Consider the following 13,580-nt stretch of genomic DNA (forward strand, 5'->3'; position numbering starts at 1 on the left):
AAACAGCCCGCCAGTATGAAGGTCCCACTCGGAATGTCTGTGTATAGCTGCAGCCCTGGTCCAACAACTCTGACCCCAGCAGCCTGTCAGTAATTCTTCACCAGTCTGACTTCCACCAGCCTTGGTTACTACTTGCAGGGTGACCCCAATTCACTCCCTGTCCTGAATTTCCCCCAAAATGTGTGTTCTGCACTGTCCAGCCTTCTCCTGGGCAGTTCAGAGATTAAAGGTCCATTGCCTTGTAAAGGGTCAATATTCAAAGTTTGCTTCTTTAACTGGAGTTACCCAAAGAGTTCAGTTTAAACACTGCACTGGGTTGGTTTAGATTAAAAGTAAAACAAGTTAATTAACAAAAGAAGATAGGATTTTAAGTTGAATTCAAATATAAGGCATTAAAGTCAAAAATGGTTACAAAAGAAATAAAATGCTTTGTAGTAGCTAAACTTAATGAGCTAGAATTGGTTCAAGGTAAAATCCTTACTATAGTTTCCCAGCAGCAAGGCTGACCAAATTCTCAGGTCAGGATCCCCGTCCCCCTCCCCCAAGACCAAATGGCGGGTTCCTTTGTCTTCTTAGGTGTGTGAGAAAGAGAGATCTTAGGGTTTTCTGCCCCTTTCCTTTATATTCCAGACACCCTTTGAAGTGAATTCTTTTGAGGGTTACCCCTCAAAGCAAAGTTTATTCAAACAGCAAAAAAGGTGATATGGAGTCTGGTGATGAAGGATGCTTCATGTCCTTTCTTCTCATCTGTGTTTGCAGAAATGTAAATTTGCTTTGTCTCCTGCCATCTCCTCTCCCTGCTGTCTCGAAGACCCTGTTTACTACTGTGATACAGCATGGCTAGAAGGCAGCAGGAGAGTGATATAGAAGAGATATGTAAGTCCCAGGATGAGGAGAAGCCTTATTCCCTGTAGAGGGAAGAAAGGTTTCTATAGATTAATTAAAAGCACCTGAAGCCAATTAGAGCACCTGAAGCCAGTCACCTGTTAAAAACCCCCTGCTTCAATCAGCCAGGGAAAGGAGTTGGAGCAGAGAGCAGTCGGAAGGAGTTGGAGCAGAGTGCAGTTTGGATGAGTTGAAGTAGAGGAGAGTTTGGAGAGGTGCCGTGGCTGGCTAGAAGACCAAGACCCTTGGTAAAGCAAAACCAGGCTTGTGCAGAGAGAGGGCAGGAAGCCCACAAGCTGAAGAGCAGGAGAGGGAAGTAGCCCAGGGGAAGGAAGCATTAGTTCAAGTGGTTTGCTACTATCCCTAGGGCCCCTGGGCTGGAACCTGGAGTAGAGGGTGGGCCCGGGTCCCTCCCTTTCCATTACCCTTCTTTGGGTTACTAGTGGGACAGTAGATACCCTAGTTCAGGGGCAGGAAACTGCACCCTGAACCCCGCCCCCCAGAAGAGGAAGTGCGGGACCCATCATAATTGTGCCAGCAATTTGCCACACGTGGTGTTAGAGGTGGGATTTCCACACTGGGGACTTAAACCAGGGTTAGCCAAAACCATCCCATCCCCAAGATGGACGACTTGGTCAAGGCTCTAATACAAGCCACTGCGGCCCAGCAGGAGGCTACCCGAATCCAAGCAACCGCCCAACAGGAGGCGACTCCAGTGCTAATCGGCTGTTGATGAATCAGGCTGCCCAGGACTGAGCTCTGCCACAGGAGCTGGCAAACCAGATGAAGGCCCTTATGGAGCAGAACCACAATTGCGACAGAACCCGGACTATACGGGCCAGCCACTGCCTACAGAAAATGACATGGGAGGATGATGTGGAGATTCCACCACCTCCCTAGGTAACGCATTCCAGTGCTTCACCATCCTCCTAGTGAAAAAGTTTTTCCTAATATCAATCCTAAAATTCCTAATATCCAACCTCTTCATTGTGCTAATAGTGTTGTGAAATCCAACAGAGCTGCAGGACCTAAACAAATTTTTGTTTCCAGAAGTTAGCTAATCTTTTCAATACAGCAGCGAATCAGACTGCCCACTGTGCAGCTGGCCTGCACATGTGCATAGCAGTGTTTGACCTCAGCGCCCCGCCCCCCCTCCCGCCCCGCTCCACCCTCTCCCCCCCCGCGCGACCCGGGACACCTGCCCCGCAGTAGTGGAGGCCACTCAGCCCAGGGCCATGGGCAGCATGGCCTGTTCCTTCCTGGAAATTCAGCAGAAAGTTTACATTCATAGTTTGCTGAATCTTTTCCATATTAATGGCTGATATTGGGTATGTGCACTGCAAATCCTGCTCTGGGACTCTGTGACCTGTGGGGTGCCTGATGCCTGTAATCCCCATTCCCCGCCGTGTCCATTCTTTCCACAGCCCCCATACAACATGTCTGCATTCAGCCTGTGGCCCAGTAAGGACCACTCGCTTGGTGCACACCAAGTACAACAACTTTGACATCTACCTGAAATCCCGATGGATGTACGGATTCATTTGTTTCCTGCTGTACTTCAGCTGCAGCCTGTTTACCTCCATCCTCTGCGTGGCACTCTCTCTATCTTGTTTTGCCTTCAGTACCTGGGCATCCAGATCTTTCTGCATTTCCAGTCCAAACTCTCCATTCTCCTCCTCTTGTTGGGGCGAAGGTGGGTGGACTTCAGCCTCATGAATGAACTGCTCATCTGTGGAATTCACTTGACCGTGCTGCTAGTGGGGGGGCTGGGCTGGTGTTTCATGGTGTTTGTGGATATGTAAATAAAGTGAGCACCTGTGGGCTCAGGAGGCAACTCTTACTCTACCCCCCCTCCCCCCAAATGAACAACCGGATTAAAATCAGCCTCAGAAACTACAGCTTTTTCATTTCTATAACAAGAATCCTAAGAAATACTTCACAGATTGTATGCAGTGATCACTGTCACTCAACCACTATTAAAAGGCAACCACCTCTGGTGGAGTTAAGCAATCATTCTTCCTCAAGCAACATCACAGAGTAGATTTCTCTGGAAGAATATCCTCTGGGAAAATGTAGGTAAACAGAATTTATTTATTCAGTTACCCTACCAGAATGTGGTCAGGACACAGTCTTTTCACATGCACAGTAAATGACGTGATCTTGATCCCAGTAGAAGAGCCTGAGAGTGATAAAATTTGTTCAGCCCTCCAGAGTGGAGAAATACTGGAGAATCTGCAACCAAACACAGCCTAAAGAAGCAAGACAACAATTCCAAAGTGTTTATTTTATCCTCAATTTTATGATGAGCATATAGTACACAATGCCAGGCAGGTCTGATTCAACTAAGATAGCACAGTTTCAGTCATACATTGGGGAACACATGTATAACTTGTGGTCCAAACACTGAATATGAGTTTTAAAAAATGCCCTGTTTGAGTGGGCTTTTGGTTTGATTCTTTGTTGGCTAAGGGAGGTGGTTCTTGGTTTTGGATGAGAAATTCTACTTCACCCATACAGTATGGTGACTGGAGAGATGATATTCAATATGAATGGATTGAACTTTGCAGTTTAGCATCTATGTTGTTAGGTGTCATCAATCAAATTGAAGTGATCAGAAATTCCATATGAATAACACAGTGTTGACATCTCACATTTTGGCTGCAATAAGTCAAATTGCTGTGATCCAGGAGTTGAATCTAGGTTTTTGTGGTGCTTCTGCTCCAGGACCCATCAGACTCTGGAATGTTATGGTGTAAGGGGGAAGGGCGGCCACACTTGTTTTCTGCTGGTCCCATAGAATTGGGGAGTGAGGGCTAAATTTGGGAATGAGGGTTTGATCTAGTAGGAGCTGTGTGTTGGATCTGGGTTTTTGTGGCATTCATGTATCAGAATGCAACAGGGTCCAGAATTTTTAGGTGCAGTAGGAGTGTAGACTTGTGTTATAAGTTAGAGTCTGGAAGCCTAGGCCCAAAACCTGCCTGAATCAAGACGGACAGGGGAGCTGCATATGGGATTGCGCAAGGCTTAGGCTCCGGGGATTCCTGGGGGGGCGTCTGGATGTGGTGGGGGGGGGGTCAGTAGGAGCAGCTAGACTTGTTCTCTGTGTGGACGGCGTAGTGTGGGGATTGGGTACAAGCAGCAGCAGCAGGAGCCCGGTAGATCCAAAGGAGCTGGCGTTGTAGCCCGTGCTGGCCCTGGGCACGGCATGTGCCTTGTTTGTGCGGCACCTCGCGGGGAGCGAAGCGCCCGGCAGGGCTCAGCAGGGGTGGGGTCGTGCTCTGCTCTCCAGCCGGGAGGGAGGATGTCCGGGCCCAGGCGGGGGGAAGGGGGTGGGCTCGGGGGCTCCCCAGGCGCTTCCCCTCCCCCCCCCCCGCTGCATTCGGTGACGTTGCGGTTTCCTCCCTCTGCTCTGGCGGCGCTCGGGTGTCCCGGCGGCGCCTCCACATCCCCGCTCCGCGCCCGGCTCCAGGCGCCTCCGTCCGCCCCGCCGCGGGGATGGCCCGGCCGACTCAATGAGTTGGGGGCGTCCGGAGCGGCTGCCGGGCGCTGCCGCCGCGCCGGGGCCGAGCTGAGGAGACTCGGGGGCGAGGTAAGGGGCGAAGGGGGGGGGTCGCTTCTCCCCAGTCCGGGAACTCGCCCCTGGGCTTGGAAGTGGAAACTTTCGGGGAGCCAAGCGGCCGGCTCCGCTGCGGGCGGGGGCTCCGCTCGTCTCCCGGGCCCTGCCCCCTGTGCCCCTCGCAGCGTCGGCATGATGCGCGGTGCAGCTGCGGGGGCAGCGGGACCGTCCCGACTGCGCCCCAGGCTAATGCGGGGGGGGGGGGCGGGCGCGGACTGGAGGGGCGCCGTCGGGGGCGGGGGGCTGGGGCTGAAGAAGACCGGCTCCCTTGTCCCGGGAGAAGTGCGGGGACTCTCGAGCCGCGCTAACCCCGCCGCTGCTGCTGCTCCGGAGCGTCGGGCCGTGAGTCCGGGGAGGGGCTTGTTGTGGGGATCGGGAGAAGAGTTCCCCGAAGTGCTTGAGCCCTGCTCCTTTGGGACGTGTTATGGGCTGTATTGCCGAGACACGTGTGGGGGTGAGCCTGACCGAATCCTTCTGGTTCTCATCGAGCCTGGAGCTGAATCCGCCCCTTCCTCCCCATGCAGGCAGCAATTGCGTTTCCCGAATGGCTCTGTAGCTAGAGGTCCTGTGGCATGTTTTCTTTCTGACAAGTCCCAGTCAGTGATCTCGCTGTACCAGGAAATGTAAGGGGGGATTGACACATCCAGAGAGAGGGATGGGTTGGTTTGGTTTTTTTACCAGAGTGCCCACTGACTCTGATGGGGCTCATCACCTTTGGGAATCAAGCCAGTAGAAATTTGAGTAGAAATGTCATTTTTCCTTACCTGTCTAAATCAGTTTGCAACAAACCACTGGGAAAGTGATCCTGAGGGTTGGAGTCCTCTCAGTGGTCTACTCCAGTGGTTTTCAACCTTTTTTCATTTGCGTCCCCTTAAAATTTTTCAACTGGAGGTGCGGGGTCCTTTGGAAATCTTAGACATACTCTGTGGACCCCCCCAGAGTTAAAAACCACTGGTCTAGTCAATGGCTGCTCATTACCACTGGAGACATTCAGAACCGTACAGAATTGGGCTGTATTAGAGAAATGTTGAGTGGTTAGGTGGGGACAAAATGACTAAAAGTAGTACAAAAACTTTAAACTTTGGAGCTTTGTGCTCTTCTGTAGCACCAAGAGCCCCAAAGCTCTTTACAGACACTAATAAGCCTCATAAAATGCCTGTGTGAAAGGTGAGCATCCTTGTTTTGAAGCTAGGGAAACTAAGGCACAGAGCAAAACCATGATTTGCCTGAGGTTGACCGGCTTGCCATTTTTGCTTGTTATCAAAAACGTTTAAGTGCCATAGGAAATATATAAGTATTAATTACTTGTGGGCAAACCACATTGGTTGGGTGCACAAAGCACAGTTCAGATGCTATATGAATAAAAATAGACAATTAGAGTTTTAGATATTAATCCTGAAGTCCTGGTGCTTTATAGCATTTTATCCAGATCTCTAAACCTATTGAAGTCTTCTGTGCATTCCATTTCACTTGCTCAAGAGAATGATAATGGGATGGAAAGCCTTTAATCAGAATGTAAGATATAAATCCAGTTTAGACCATTCCCACTGTGGAATGGTGGTTGGGTGACTTGAGTATGATGGTTTCAGTTCTTAGTGGACAAATGTTTTTATTTATTACTTAGGTCTGGTCTACACTTAAAAGTTTTGCCGGCATTACTTTGCCAGCTAGGAATGGGGGAAATGTATTGTTCAGGAAATTGGTATAAGCTATATTGGCGAAATCACTCTTTTGCTGGTATAAACTGCATCTCCACTAGCCAGATTAGGTATGCCTACTTAGCTATACATGCCAATCTGTTCTAGTGTAGACAAGGCCTAATTAGTAGTCTCAGCAGAGAGAACAATTATTGAATGAGATTATAAAGAGAATTATCTCCTCCCCCTGCAGAAGTGATCCCTCTAGGTCAAGATTGAGACACATTTCCAGGATTGTATATAGAAACTTGCACAGTTCGTGTCCATGATATATCCATGCACTGAGTAGAAAGATTTTCGTCCCCACTGCTGTCAGTCTGGCACCTTTAACTAGCAATAAAACTATTTTTAAAGGTTATGAAAAGAAAAAACACTGTTCCCAAACCACTTTAGTTGGTTTAACCTAGATAATACAAAAAAGGTTAACTGAGAAAAACTGATCTATGTTGGAGACCTTTTCTTATTCCTTTTAAGTAATATTCCAGCAACAAGTTTGTCCCAACCTTTTTTAAAAAATTACCCAGTCTACATTATAAGCAGAGCTATATCAAGAACCAGTGTTGTGTTACAAACTTAGTACCATCTGTATTCCGGAACTTAACTGCATTTTGTAACCAGGCTGAGTCTTTGGTCTAGTCTACACTGTGGGGGGGGATTGACCTAAGATATGCAACTTCAGCTACGAGAATAGCATAGCTGAAGTCGACATAACTTAGGTTGATTTAGCTTGCGTCCTCACAGTGTGGGGTCAACTGCCGCCGCTCCCACATCGACTCCACTTCTGCCTCTCACCGCAGTGGAGGACAGGAGTCGATGGCAGAGCAATCGGGGATCGATGTATTGCGTCTACACTAGATGCGATAAATCGATCCCCAGTAGATAGATCACTACCTGCCGATCCGGCGGGTAGTGTAGACGTACCCTAAGTTATTTCTTTTTAAATACTCCTTAAAAGCAACCCAAATTAATATGGGGCATTTAAGTTTTGTTTCAGATGTTTTCCTGAGCACTAGTCGATAGCTGAGCTAGGAATATAATCCAGGGGTGAAATCGTAACTCCACTGAAATCTCATAAACTCATAGACTTTAAGGCCAGGAGGGATCATCGTTAGAGCCCTGAAAATCATCTGTGGATCATGTTTGTGGATCGCAGATATAAATTTTGTATCAGCGCAGGGCTCTAACCATCGTGATTCCCTAGCAGGAGAGTGAATTTGTGTGGGGGGGTGGAGGGTGAGAAAACCTGGATTTGTTCTGGAAATCACTTTAGATAAGCTATTACCAGCAGGACAGTGGGGTGGGAATAGGTATTGTTTCATATTCTCTGTGTATATATAAAGCCTGCTGCAGTTTCCACGATATGCATCTGAGGAAGTGAGCTGTAGCTCACGAAAGCTTATGCTCTAATAAATTGGTTAGTCTCTAAGGTGCCACAAGTCCTCCTTTTCTTTTTGCGAATCTGGTCTCTGTGTCCAGGTGCTGATGTTGGTGTCCATCTGTGCTGGTGCTGCGCTGCCTTCAGAGCTGGGCTTCTGGCCAGAATGTGCTGCTCTCTGCTCTGCCTTCAGCGCTGGGTGGAAGTATATGTACTTGTGTGTGTGTGTGCCCGGGGGGGGGGGGGGGGGAGAGGGAGCGAGCATAAATGACTACAGACACAAAGAAGGGGGGCCCAATCAAATAAGTTTGAGAACCACTGCTTTAGACTGTAGGATCTTTGGTGCTAGGACTATATTTTTTGTTATGTGTTTGTACGGTGCCTACCATGATGGGGTCCTAATCCATAACTGGCTTCTAGTTAATAAATAATGTGTGAATGTGTTTCCAGGATTATAGCCTTGAACGTTGTCACGGCTTGAGAACACAATTAAAACATATTTCAGGTCCATCCTAACTGAAAGACTAAACAAGTTCTAGAGTTTTCTTCTTCTATTAATCTTAATTTCTCTGAAAAGATTTTACAAATAAAAATAACTATATTTTATATCCTGAACTACATACCTGTTCCTTAATAAGTGACTTCAGTTGAGGCCGAAGTAAAAAGTACTAAGGCTGTGTGCTTCAGGACATCTTTCTCTGTCTGTGTAGTTTTACATTTCTTTTTCGTGACACTGATTGATGTTTCATTCAACGAATGCAAATATTTAAACAAACGAGTCTGCACTAGTTGGGAATGAGTGCCTTTAGGAGTATCCCACAATGACTTTCTTATTCACTCAATGGAACTTGGGATAAAAGGGCCTAAACGGAGTTAAGGATAATAATGTTAGCACAAGTAGGAGATTACTGAAGGAGCATTTCAATGCTAAGTAAATATTAAATTAGAAAAAAAAAAATCAATGGAGATTCTATTTGGTGTGCCAACAATTTAAATCTTGTTTTGAAATTGACAAAACTTTGCAGTTAATTGTTTTAATATAGTGCACTGTGCTTTTATTGCTTTATATAAATGGTTGTAAAAGTGACAAATTATAAAATGTGAAAAATAACTGCAAGAAGTCTACATACAGAGAGAATGGGCAGATTAAAAATGCCTAAAATAAATGGATTAAAGTACTTTGAGGTAGCTATTTTACCAGTAGCATGTTTCAAAATTTTTGCAACCCTTAGTTCTTATCAGTGTTCCGTCTAATTTTTCCCACACATGTGCGGAATGACTTTTGTTATGTGCTCCAATATGGAGGTGTTGTGTGACACATCACCTCCATATTGGTGCATATAACAAAATTCATGTGATGGGCGTGGGGTTGAGGGATTTGGAGTGTGGGAGGGGGCTCAGGACTGAGGCAGAGGGTTGGTGTGCAGGGGTGTGAGGGCTCCGGTTGGGGGTGCAGGCTCTGGGGTGGGGCCAGGGACGAGAGGTTTGGGGTGCAGGCTGCCCCGGGGCTACAGCAGGGAGAGAGGACTCCTCCCAGTTCTTTCTTCCTGCAGCAGCACCTGGGCTCGGGGGGGGAGAGGCACCTCTCCCCGGCCGCAGCAAGTCCAGGGTTGGGGCAGTATAAGATCCCAGCCAGGCGAGTTCCCTGAGCGCCTGTGCGGCGCTTAATAGCCTGCTGTGTGGCTGTGCAGCTTACAGGGAACTTAGGTTCTTACAGGTTGATATTTCTTGCAGGGCTGTATACTATAAATACATAGAGACCTCAGTGCATAACTTAAAGCCATGTATAAAGTTAATTTGAATTAGCCAGTGAAATGTTCAGTATTATATAGGTCTAGTATTATTTCCTTAGTATTGAAAAATATTGTCTTGTAAGATGCCATTGCAAACATATTAGCTGTAGTTGAGGTTAATGGAGATGAATTAAAAGCAAAGTTCAAAATGCTTCTTCATATCTGAAAACTCTAGGATGACATGACGATAAATTGCTAATTTTGGAATGTTAGTGCCCAGGAAACATGGCGTGCCTGCATTTGACTTCCCGGCTTTAATACTATGGGTTTGCATATTGTGTGTACTGTGTTTCAATACAGATTATTTTCTTAAGATGTCATTTATTTTCTTAAAGAACAATAAATAAATAAATAACATTTGTAGCGAGCTTGTTGCATTCATTTACCTCACAAAGTAAAAATTTACAATCACAATTTGTTTGAGAGAGTTTTTTTTCTTTTGCCCTGCATATTCACAAACCTAGGTACAATACCAGCAATGTATACCCAAACTGAACCTTTCCCACAAAATATCTAACCCTCAGTGTTTCTTTTAACTGTTTTAAATTTTGTTAACATACAATCTCTCTCTCTCTCTAACTGCTGTTTAACATTTTTTCTACCCAGTGGACTCTACAATAAAATAAGTGAAGTAATGGCCCATAGTAGGCCATGTTAGATACATTGTGAATTAGGAAGTGGTGCTGTTGAACTCTTCCCAATATTTTATCCTCCTATTTGGCACTGGACTGGAGTTTGGTCAGTGGTTTTCCATGGTTGAAATGGGGGAGGGGAGAGAATGACAGAGAGGAATTCAGCTGACTCTACTGGAACATCTGAATTTCCTGCCCTATTGTCCCATCTTAAAGTTCTGTAAGGAACAGAAAATACTAGTGCTGTTTGAACTGTATACCTATGGGAAGTCTGGATAGTTAGGTTATAATTTGTATAGAAGCAGATGGTAGTTTTCCTGGGCCCTCTGTGTCCTGCTTAATTTGCCATGGGGGTACATGAACACGTGTGGGAACTACACACTTATATCCAGGAATTAGTGCCCCCCCCACCCCCTGAGTTCTCTTTACCTGTATTACAGTATTTAGTTCTTAAACTCTGTTGATCTTGGACCAAATGCATTGGTTGCTCTTCCACGTTTAAATCTGTTTTGCTGAAATATTTAAACCATTTTAATATTTTAAATATTTTAAACCATATTAAATAATTAAATTACTTTTTTAATGGGACAGTAGTGAGGGGGCTTGTTATGCAGGCGAAATGAATCTCCAGTCAATATATGGAGGATTTAACCAGTGTTATTTCCATTATCATCAATGAGACTAAATTGCAAGATGTATGTATAGAATGATTTGCTTAATTTTTTGAAGACTGTGGGCCAAGTGCCAAAAAAGAAATTTCCTACAGGAAATCTCCTTTATCTGTGACCTAGCCTACCACCACTTGAGAGAGGTAACTATATTATTGGCAGTATCAGCACTTGCGCAAAAGGATATGAATACATGTCTGTTTAGGGGAACAAGATACACACTGCAGTTCAGCCCACCATAAGAAAGCTGCTGTTATTGGTATTAGATAATTTCCCACTCAGATTTGCACAACTCTTTTATCTGATTGGCTGTGAGTATGTGTTCTCAAGATTTGTATTTTGACATTGTTGCTTTAATGGGCTGATATTATCATGCAGTTTAAGTTATTACATGGGAAGTGTCGTCACTGTGTAATTCAAGACAGGATTGGGGACGGACTAATGCAATAGTCTCAAATTGCAGTGGGGGAGGTCTAGGTTGGATATTAGGAAACACTATTTCACTAGGAGGATGGTGAAGCACTAGAATGCGTTACCTAGGGAGGTGGTGGAATCTCCCTCCTTAGAGGTTTTTAAGGCCCGGTTTGACAAAGCTTTAGCTGAGATGATTTAGTTGGTGTTAGTCCTGCTTTGAGCAGGGGTTGGACTAGATGACCTCCTGAGGTTTCTTCCAACCCAAATATTCTGTGATTCTACGATATATTAACTTGAATAGTAGAAGCTATCACTATGAATAATGTATCAAGAAATTATGCTTTTATTACAATTAAAGAACAGAATGACAAAAACAATATCCCTGAAACTCCAGAGCCCCTTTTTAGAAGACAAGTTCTCTTGCAGAACTTGACATTTTTCATTATGATGGAAGAGAGCTTCATTTAAAACTTTGGTACTGTTTCAATTGTATCACTCTTCTTAGTGCATAGTATCCATCATGTACATCTGCTCCTATAAGAGAGGAGCCTCGATGGAGTTGAGGGTGCTAGCAAGGTCTTAAGTAGCTTCTGCTTTTGGACTTGTAGAGCTTTATTCTGCAGTTGTCATGCCAGCCAAACTTCCACTAAAGTTTAGTAAAGTTTTTTTTTAGCACAATGTCTGTATAATCAGTCCCCAAAGTAAGTTCCAGGGCACTCCAAATAATTTCTATTTTGTAAAGACACCATGAGGGATCTAGAAGGTCACATTATTTAAAGGGTTTTACCATAAATGAGGTGACATTGTATAGGCAGGGAAACTTGTAGGTCTCCATCCCTCTCCATCTTGTGGAGCTCAGTGCTGGAATTTTCTTTGCATGCACTTCTAACTAGGGTAAAGCCTACCTCTTGTTTTACCTTAAATGCTGTATCAAACTAACTTTATTTGGAGGACTCACAATTGGCATACAGCAATATTCAGCTCCATAACAGAGATCAATTTTATGATACATTTTGGCTACAGTTGAACATCCGTCCACTGATTGTGATTCACAGGAAACTGCCCTTTCAAACTATTGAGAAATTGGTATATTAACCTTTTTCTTACTGTGAAAAAGTTCCTCCTCTACCTTGATGGGTCTTGCGCTTATTGGCGGATTTGCTCACCTTGGAGCTTCACGGCAGCCCTCAGCTTGGCTGTTTTTCTGAACCCACAGTCCAGGTTGACTCCTCCTGTGTCTGACCAGGAGTTGGGAGGATTTGGGGGGAACCCGGGCCCGCCCTCTACTCCAGGTTCCAGCCCAGGGCCCTGTGGAATGCAGCTGTCTAGAGCACCTCCTGGAACAGCTGTGCAACAGCTACAACTCCCTGGGCTACTTCCCCATGGCCTCCTCCCAACGCCTTCTTTATCCTCACCATAGGACCTTTCTCCTGGTGTCTGATGATTGTTGTACACCTCAGTCCGCATTCTCACTCTCAGCTCCTAGTGCCTCTTGCTCCCAGCTCCTCATACGCACACCACAAACTGAAGTGAGCTCCTTTTTAAAACCCAGGGGCCCTGATTAGCCTGCCTTAATTGATTCTAGCAGCTTCTTGACTGGCTGCAGGTGTTCTAATCAGCCTGTCTTAATTATCTCCAGAAGGTTCCTGATTTTCTGGAACCTTCCCTGTTACCTTACCCAGGGAAAAGGGACCTACTTAGCCTGCTCTCCTACTGCTACCCTCTGGCTTGGGCTTTTCTTGCTTTTTGCCCCTGCTTTTGGCTTCCTCCCCACCCCCGACCGGGCCAGATGCTCTCTCCTTTTCTTTTCTTTTGTTGTTTTTTTTTTCTTTCTCAGCTGTTGCTAAAATGCTGGCCGGCTGCCGGCCGGCTGTTAGCGCCGGCGGGAAAGGCCAGGGCAAGAAGAAGGGGAAGGGCCCCGCTAAAACCACCAGGCCCTCCGTGGCAGGGCCACCCCCACTGCTGCGGCCCCGACACCGACCACGGCATCCTCCCCCGCTGCCCCCTCCACCAGCTCTGCGGATGTCCCTCCCTCAGCCCCCAGGACATATGCCCGGGCAGCAGTGGTGTGGCCCTCAGCCATTGTGGCGGCCTCCAAAATGTATGGGAAGGTTCTCTTCTTCTTGGCACCACCCAGGAAGCGGTAGAGAGGGGCCTGGCGGTGGGGGGGGTGTTTGTTCCCCTAGAGCTGCTAGAGAACCTGGGCGTCCGCCTGGTCCTGACCTCTGTCCCTCCTTTTCTCCCCAGTGCTGCCCTGTTACCCGCCCTTTCCACACTGGGGAAACCTGTTTCTGTCATCAGCCCTCTCCCGTTAGGCTGCAAGGACCCTGCACTCCGTCACATCTTTTCCTTCTGCTGGCAAGTGCAGCTTCTACTGCCGTCGGCGGCGCGTGACGGAAAGGCGCTCGAGGGGTCCTTCCTAGTGCCCCACCAGGGGACCCGTTACGGGTGTATTTTTCCATGGGGGAAGCCCGGTGCTAGCTCTGCTGGGCGTCGGGGC

The 13,580-nt window shown here is 46.5% G+C and overlaps 1 protein-coding gene and 1 pseudogene across 2 annotated transcripts in view; both read left to right on the forward strand.

Annotated features, from left to right (window-relative positions):
- Positions 1 to 13,580, forward strand: part of DSE (dermatan sulfate epimerase) — a 65,523-nt gene that overhangs the window by 2,272 nt on the left and 49,671 nt on the right. The window contains exon 1 of one of the 2 annotated variants that reach the window (XM_073337109.2): positions 4,222 to 4,474. The exons of the other annotated variant lie outside the window; for it this stretch is intronic. The gene's annotated coding sequence lies outside the window, so the exon portion shown is untranslated. Of the gene's footprint in view, positions 1 to 4,221; positions 4,475 to 13,580 lie in introns of those variants that run through there. 2 annotated transcript variants of the gene reach the window in all.
- Positions 2,266 to 2,688, forward strand: LOC140908954 (transmembrane protein 250 pseudogene; annotated as a pseudogene).

Source organism: Lepidochelys kempii, chromosome 3 (assembly GCF_965140285.1).
Source record: "Lepidochelys kempii isolate rLepKem1 chromosome 3, rLepKem1.hap1, whole genome shotgun sequence".
Taxonomy (NCBI): Eukaryota; Metazoa; Chordata; order Testudines; family Cheloniidae; genus Lepidochelys; species Lepidochelys kempii.